Below are 7,381 nucleotides of genomic sequence, written 5' to 3'. Positions count from 1 at the left end.
AAACGGTTTTTTTTTTTTTTTTTTTTTTTTTTTTTTTTTTTTTTTTTTCAAACGAAAATGGAATAGCGCAAAGTGAAGGCGAATTCGCGTCGCGCACTTCTCGCGTCTCTGGCAATGACTGCGTTGTAATTATACAACGACGCGTCGGCACGTGACGACGTTTGTTCGTGCGAAATCCAAGGTTTCGCCTCGTAGTTTATACTGCATTATATAGCAGAAGAAATTATTCAGCCGTTCGTGATGTTAGGCTGCAGATGATACGAGTTGCGTTTACAAAATCTATTGGATTAGCTTTTAAATCTAGTAATATTCAATGAATGAATGAACGATAATTTTCTAGCAAACATTTTTTTGAAACAAGTGACAGCGGCTTTATGTATTCTTGCATGTTTAAATCATTTAATTTTCAAGCAATAAATATCAAGATATAAATTCGCGACGCTAGCAGCAAATCGAGTTTAATATAAAGCTCGAGGAAAACGTGGGGAATTGTCCAGAGAAAATGGAACAATTAAATGTAAAATTAAAATGAAAATAATTTTTTCAAGTTCTGAGAAAAGTGAATTAGTTCGCCGCTGCACTGCGACACTCCGCGTTTCCCGCCGACTCCGAATCCGTTTATCCCTCGCACGACGCGGAATTGAAATTTGCGCATTTCAAAAGAGGGACTGTGGGAGAAAAAAAAAAAAATTATGCGCCGGTGACACGGATGAAGAGAAACGTGCGCGAGGAAGCGAAGAAATCACGGATTCAACGAAAGCAGAGCGGCGAGTTTCCGGGACAGGAGTAAGCGTTCCGCAAGCAACACGATCGATCGGCGACCTAATATCGATTCGATACCAATACACCCGTTCGAAACTGGTTGGCCGTTACCCCCTCCCCCTCCCCCCTCCGGTTACACAAGATCCCCTCGATCGTGATTGGTCGCTCGGGAACGCTTCGTTTTCGTTTCGGCATCGTCCATCGCCTTTTCCGGCGAGCCATAATTTTCGAGTACGTTTAGACCAGCCGCTCCGTCGTCAATGGAATTTCGTGAGGAGGAGAGAGGGGAGAGGAATCGGGTGGGCGATATCCGCGTGAATTTATGGCGGCCGATATTTTGCATTGCCTGCGCGAAATCGGCGAGCGTGCATGGTGCATGTGCACCGAACAAAACGGCCGCTTTCGGGCGACCAACCACTGATCGGTCTCTCGTTATTTATTCTCGTACGATATTCTCGTACGCTGTATATTGTACCAGCGCTCGTGATACTACGTCAATACTGGATATGCAACCGAGTGTTTCTTTAAATCGACAGCTCTTCTCCAGATAAAAGACAATGCGGGCAAATAGACGACTGTGAAAGGTACAATGAAAATGTTCTTAACGATCGTTTATTTGTTCGCAAGAAAGATATTTTTTTCCGTGTATTTTATGTATTATAGATACAGCAAAGCTAACTTGTTTTCAACCAGACGTCGATATTTTACACGATAATTCTCGTATTTAATTCTCGAGATGTTTAATAATGACAATAATGGATGCTGATAATCAGAATTATGATATTGAAATTCGATGTATATATATATATATATATACGAGTACAGAATATTTAGCTTAATTATTTTGTGTGTATAATAGTATATTTTTAAAAGTTCATCTTTATGTAAAACAGTCAAATATATTTAAAAAAACTAAACGAGAAGGAAATTAAATCAGAATATTTACATAATTGCATCGATTTATTACAACGTTGCATGTAGAATTATCAGTCTGATTTTCGCGAGGTTAATCAAAATCTGAGCGGCAATATTAATTTATCTCGGCAACGATAGACGATATCTTTCGTACAGGCGTATAATAGCGCTCCGCGATAGCAAGAAGTGCCGTTTTATAGCGCGGATCGTAAACGTGATGCATTTCAGTAAAACCATCTCGCGCCGAACGCCCGCTAAAAGTTATAATTATTTTTGCGCGTCGTTAAACCAAACCTTCGCGCGCAAGGTCAAGAAGGCGCGAAGTCTCGTCTGAGAAACGACTCGCAAGCAGAAGAGAATATTTTAAATATAATTGTGTGACGATGAGTGGCAGATTTGCTCCAGATTTGCTCTTCGGAAGTACACGCATTATCTCGCGAAATTTATTGCTGCGTGCGCAACTCCAACGGACAATAACGCGCGAGGCTATGTACATGGCGCGCGAATCCGCGTTAATTCCTTGTATAAATAAAGGACTTATCTGCACTGCACATTCGTCCCTGCTGTTATGATAACCTTATTAGTATGAGCCCTGCCGAAAATAGTGACAATCACTGTTGACAGAGTAAATCGATGATATTACCTGATTAGCTGTCGCACTGTTTGATTCGCGAACGGTTTTGCAAAACATTGCACGCGCTGTTGCTGGAAAATATCGAAAATATTTAAAATAACTTGAATGTTTAATATGAAATTCATTTTAAAAACATAAATGTAAAGCTTTTTTTTTTTTTTTTAATAAAATATTACTTTATATATGTAGGTACAAAGCATTTCCATATATAAATATGAAATATTTTTAATTAATAAGTAATTATTTTAAACAGACGCGAAAGATTCATATGAATTGCGCTCACGTTCTTTTAGCGTCGATTGAAAATAAATACGAATTAATTTCAATTATTTATGTTGAGTCTGCCGTTCGACAAACGCGTGTATGCATTCGTGCGACGTGAACCACCGGCATTCTTTTATTCTCGGTTTTATTCGGCCGTTGCAATTTCTTTTCGAGCTCATCTCGTGTTTTCGCAGATTTTCGCGTTTCGCGGAATCGCCTCTTTCTTTCTCTCGCCGCGAAACTTCTCCAAAACATGTAGAAGATTTACGCTTCGCGCAAACTCTCGAAGCACTCGAGTAAAGCTAGTACAACCGCCAGGAGAAAATATGAGTACGCGACGTGAAGACAAGGTCCTCTTTTCTGTTTTTTTTTTTTCTGCTTTTATCTTGAGTGTTTAACCAGTCTCGTGAAATGGTCGAATTTAGAAACGACAATAATCGCGATAACTGCGAGAAGAAAAATAAAGAAATCGCTTAAACGATGGGAAGTTTCTGGATACGATTCACGAGCTGTTTCTCGTTGCTATCTATTTAGTCTCCTTTTTCCAAATTTGGTCGATACATTTTGCAGGAAAAAATTCCGTTTACTGCGCCTTTACTTGAGCAGAAGATCGTCGCAATCCTGGTTATACAATACTTAATGTCAAGTTTTCTATCTGTGGATAAACGCTTTTATTATAAGTATGTATGACAAATGTAGCGCGCATTTATTGATGTTGGAACAGATGTCTTACGTACTTATGATGTAAAAGTCTGTTAAATTGTCAACGTCACTTCGCGAATGAACTCTAAACATCTTAACAATAAGTTAACTTAAAACTTGTAAAACAAATGAAGACGTACGTCGCGTTAGCCAACATCATTAAAAAAAAATAACCGTTTGGTATAAAAGAATTATTTCGCATTTCTCGAGTTTATAGACAGTTTAGTAACAGATTTTCCAATATTATAGTTTGCGTCATGTCACACGTCAGTGTCCATTATCAATTTTAATAACGAAGGAAGAGATGTCATCAAGAAGATCTCGCTCTTCTTTTACGAGGAAGAATGAAAATCAAACCAATGTTAGATGGATTGGATGTTAATGTAATTTATCGGAGAAAAAGAGCGTAAATCGCACGAATCATTCGCGTATGTCTCTGGACATTTACCCGGTAAATTATGCGCATCTCAATCAAGACCGTGACTATTGCTTTTTTCCACTTGTCACATACGATACACGTCACCGTAATACGTGTACATTTTTACGTTCGTCAACAGCTTGTATATACACGAATCATATGCGTGCTCATGTATGCGTCAAACACGCATGAATAGGCAAATTGCATTACCGTAGATATTACGAGAAACTAGTTCGAACCGAACCAACAACGGGCAATAACAAGTTTCGCGAGGCCGACGCGACGCGTCGCGACGCCGCTATTTCGAGATGCATCACGGCACTGCCAAACGTACGTACCCTCTCAAGGTCGTCGCAGGTCCGCGGATATCGCGTACTTTTCTCCCTCTTCCCTCGATGCGTTACGTAACGCGGTCTTAATCGATTTTCGTAGCCCGCTCGCGTCTCTTTCCCTCGCGAATTCACTTACCAAATTCCACAACATTCTCAAGCAGAACACAAGTCATCATGATGTAACGATTCCAAAATGGCCTCTATAAAAGTCATTTTTCAATCATTTACAATTCATTTTAACGTCATGTTGACGTTATTACGACTTATTCTACTGGGGTTACCTTAATCGTGATACTTGTGATCTTTCCTTTAATACGATATATTTTAATAATATTTTTAAACTGTCAGATCGTTTGCGTCCAAGTTTTATGTTTGAGGAAGAGGAATATACGTCCCTCTCATTTATGAAGATAGGAGGGGCAGCTTCTAAAAGTAATTTTTCAATCGTTTACAATTCATTTTAACGTCATATTGACGTTATTATTCTGCTTTGAATAACCTTAAACGCGATACTTTGATCTTTCTTTTAACACGATATATTTTAATAATATTTTTATAAAACTGTCAGAATTTTTGCGTCAAGTTTTACGTTTGAGGAGGAGGAATCTATGTTCCTCTTATAAAGATAAGAGGCAGCATTTATAATCTTATTTTATAATCTTATCTCAGGAAGCTTAAAGAGAGAAATAATTAAATGTTAAATAGGATACTGACGATGAACGAGATAATGAAGCAAGCTGGCAATAGGAAACCAGCCCGGAAACCTAGGAAATCTGTTCTAATCTAGAGAGCACGGAATTAATTTTAACTCAGCAAATAGTAATTCGCGAAATAGTTTCCCTACTACGTGGCATTGTGTGACGTAATCTCTGAACTTTTCTGTGTAAATAGATAAGCAAAATGCGTGCCTGCGTCTCTCTCTCTCTCTCGTGTGGAGCATACGAACGTTTATTAATCCACTACCCGTTAGAAAGAGGTCGGAATCTGGCACGCGCGATCGATTTTACGTTGCATCAATTTTAAAAAGCGATAATCGGTTTTACGAGAATATATAAAAAAAGCATGATCCATTTTAGAAGATTCGGATTTTGATATCAAACTATAAGTTAATTCGTTTTTTCTCGATATTTTTTGATAATCGTTCCTAGCTTCGATATAAAACAAACTCATTTGTGACCACACATCGAATATTACGTTAGAAATCGTTTCGTTCGTCGCAAACTCCTTATTTAATATTTGAGACGTTTGAACATTTCTAAGAAAATATCTTCTAGATACTCGAGGTTTACTAAGCTCTCAAGATCTCCAAAACGTTTAAAGCTTTCGTGTTTTTAGACTCAGAAATAGATTCAAATGGATTCAACAACTATTCATTAATAACTATTATAAATATTAATAGTGATTTAAATCACCGACAAAGCGTTAATGCGAATTCATTCACGAGGCATTCGTGATAATTGCGGCATTCATGGCGGCGCGAGACTGTCTCCGGGAAAAATTCACCGGGAAATGCATCGCGTTTGACCGACTTCCCGCGTGCGTGCATGCCTCTGCCCGTATGTGTGTAAAATAATCTTTCGGATGGCGCCACCATCGCCGCCCTACCTACGGGCGGGTCCATACTGGGTCACGGGTCGATCTTCGCAACGTAACGTTCCAATTCGCGCTTGATATTGATCTGAGCTTTTCCGCCCACGTTACAAAAGCTCCCGGCGACCTGGCTTCCTACGTACGTCCCCGGCGCAGATAGAGGAGAGAATTACCAAAGGGAGAAACACTCGCAGCTCATTGCGAAATGCCTCCAAAGAAGCCGGTAGTGTTATCTCCGTAATGACCTATTGGACTGTCCTAGATTCCCTCGCGAGTGACGAGTGTCTGGATTTTTTTCTTTTTCCCTTTTCGAACGTATTTCCGAATGTATTCCTACTATATTTTATCTAACATATCGAGACGAAAAGAAAGATTCGAGATTATTAGAACAGATAGTACCTCAACTGGGCGCAAATTGTTCGATCGACGTAAGTAAAAAATCAATTATGTTAATAATAGAAACGATTTTCTTTTTTTATTATATAAATCGTTTAAATCCGTATAATTTTTTCAAATTAATTCTATTTATTTTGCATATAAGAACAATCGTTCATACCGTGATTTACATTGTAAAGCAAAACATGAAATATCTTGTTAAGTACCTATTTGATCTTTTTTTTATGTCCTTTTGATATTTTTATACGCAGAAAAATAACGGGGATCGATTTATGCGCGGAAAGATAAAAATTTATTCAAGTATTATTCTTTAACAAGATTAATTAGTTAATCTATATCGATTAAATATATATATTTTTGTTACTTAATATTATTTGTCTTCTATGTTCTGAAACATATTTTTAATTTCCTATATACATAGATCGAATAACCAGATATAACACAAAATTTTGCGAGAAGGCGTATGTTTGTATTATATATTAAATAACATGAGTATTAAAGATTATAAACCTAAATCGGCTACATCTAAGTTATTGATCAAAGAATTTATAAATAAAAAATAAATAAAAGATGGCCTGAAACACTCTCTATTATAATCATTATTATTTATCATATAATATCATTATTTATATCTGCACGGAGGTATTATGTCAAATATTGGGAATAACGGGCTTCAATAGTTTGCGTACGAAATAATGAGGAATTTCCATGCGACACAAATCGAATTGCTGGCGGCCACCGCGCCAGGTTTAATTTCGCGATTTCGATCAATTTTGATTGATGCGGGCGTGTTCGGCTACGGACGGAGAACTTAAACTCGAACAGCAGCGAAACTTACTCTCCGGCACTGTGACCGAACGCGGTTCAATAACCTCGCGTGCCACGACCCGAAATTGCGAATAAGAGAGGTACACAGGCAAATGGAAGATCGCGATAGCGCAGCAGGAGCAGCTACGAAATATTCCGCCGCCTCCGGCGCTTTTCGTGGGGATTGGTACGATGCCCGCGCGATCGATCACCCATGTTCGTTAAAATAGACCATCACCCTCCCTCTCTACGTCACCGACGTGTCCTTGAGAATTCAACCCTCGTACGACCTCCATTCGTACGTCTAAATACGACATGAACGCCCTTAATGATTTGTCACATTTCCCTCTCTCAACTTTTCGTATAATTCCCATCTAATATCTCACTCGGCTACGTGTGCCGCATCGGACATGTAAGTGTTTAAAAATTACACGAATTTGCCACTAATTATTGCGCTCATCGGATATCTCGGAGCAACAATGCACGTAACAGGTCAGCGGAGCTGTAATAAGAAAAGAGAATCATGTTTTCTTTTTTTTTTTTTTTAACCTTTATAGGATG

General features: G+C 38.5%; 1 protein-coding gene across 4 annotated transcripts in view; it reads left to right on the top strand.

Moving 5' to 3' along the window:
* Positions 1-7,381, top strand: part of LOC108752554 (protein Tob1-like) — a 74,148-nt gene that overhangs the window by 6,650 nt on the left and 60,117 nt on the right. For 2 of the 4 annotated variants that reach the window (XM_018493429.1, XM_018493426.1), the window contains exon 1: positions 5,948-6,045. The exons of 1 other annotated variant lie outside the window; for it this stretch is intronic. The gene's annotated coding sequence lies outside the window, so the exon portion shown is untranslated. Of the gene's footprint in view, positions 1-5,800; positions 5,841-5,947; positions 6,046-7,381 lie in introns of those variants that run through there. One more of the 4 variants, XM_018493427.1, reaches the window with a different exon arrangement.

Source organism: Trachymyrmex septentrionalis, unplaced genomic scaffold, assembly GCF_001594115.1.
Source record: "Trachymyrmex septentrionalis isolate Tsep2-gDNA-1 unplaced genomic scaffold, Tsep1.0 scaffold60, whole genome shotgun sequence".
Taxonomy (NCBI): domain Eukaryota; kingdom Metazoa; phylum Arthropoda; class Insecta; order Hymenoptera; family Formicidae; genus Trachymyrmex; species Trachymyrmex septentrionalis.
Note: the sequence above shows the minus strand (reverse complement) of the source record. Positions and strands in the feature narration are given on the sequence as shown.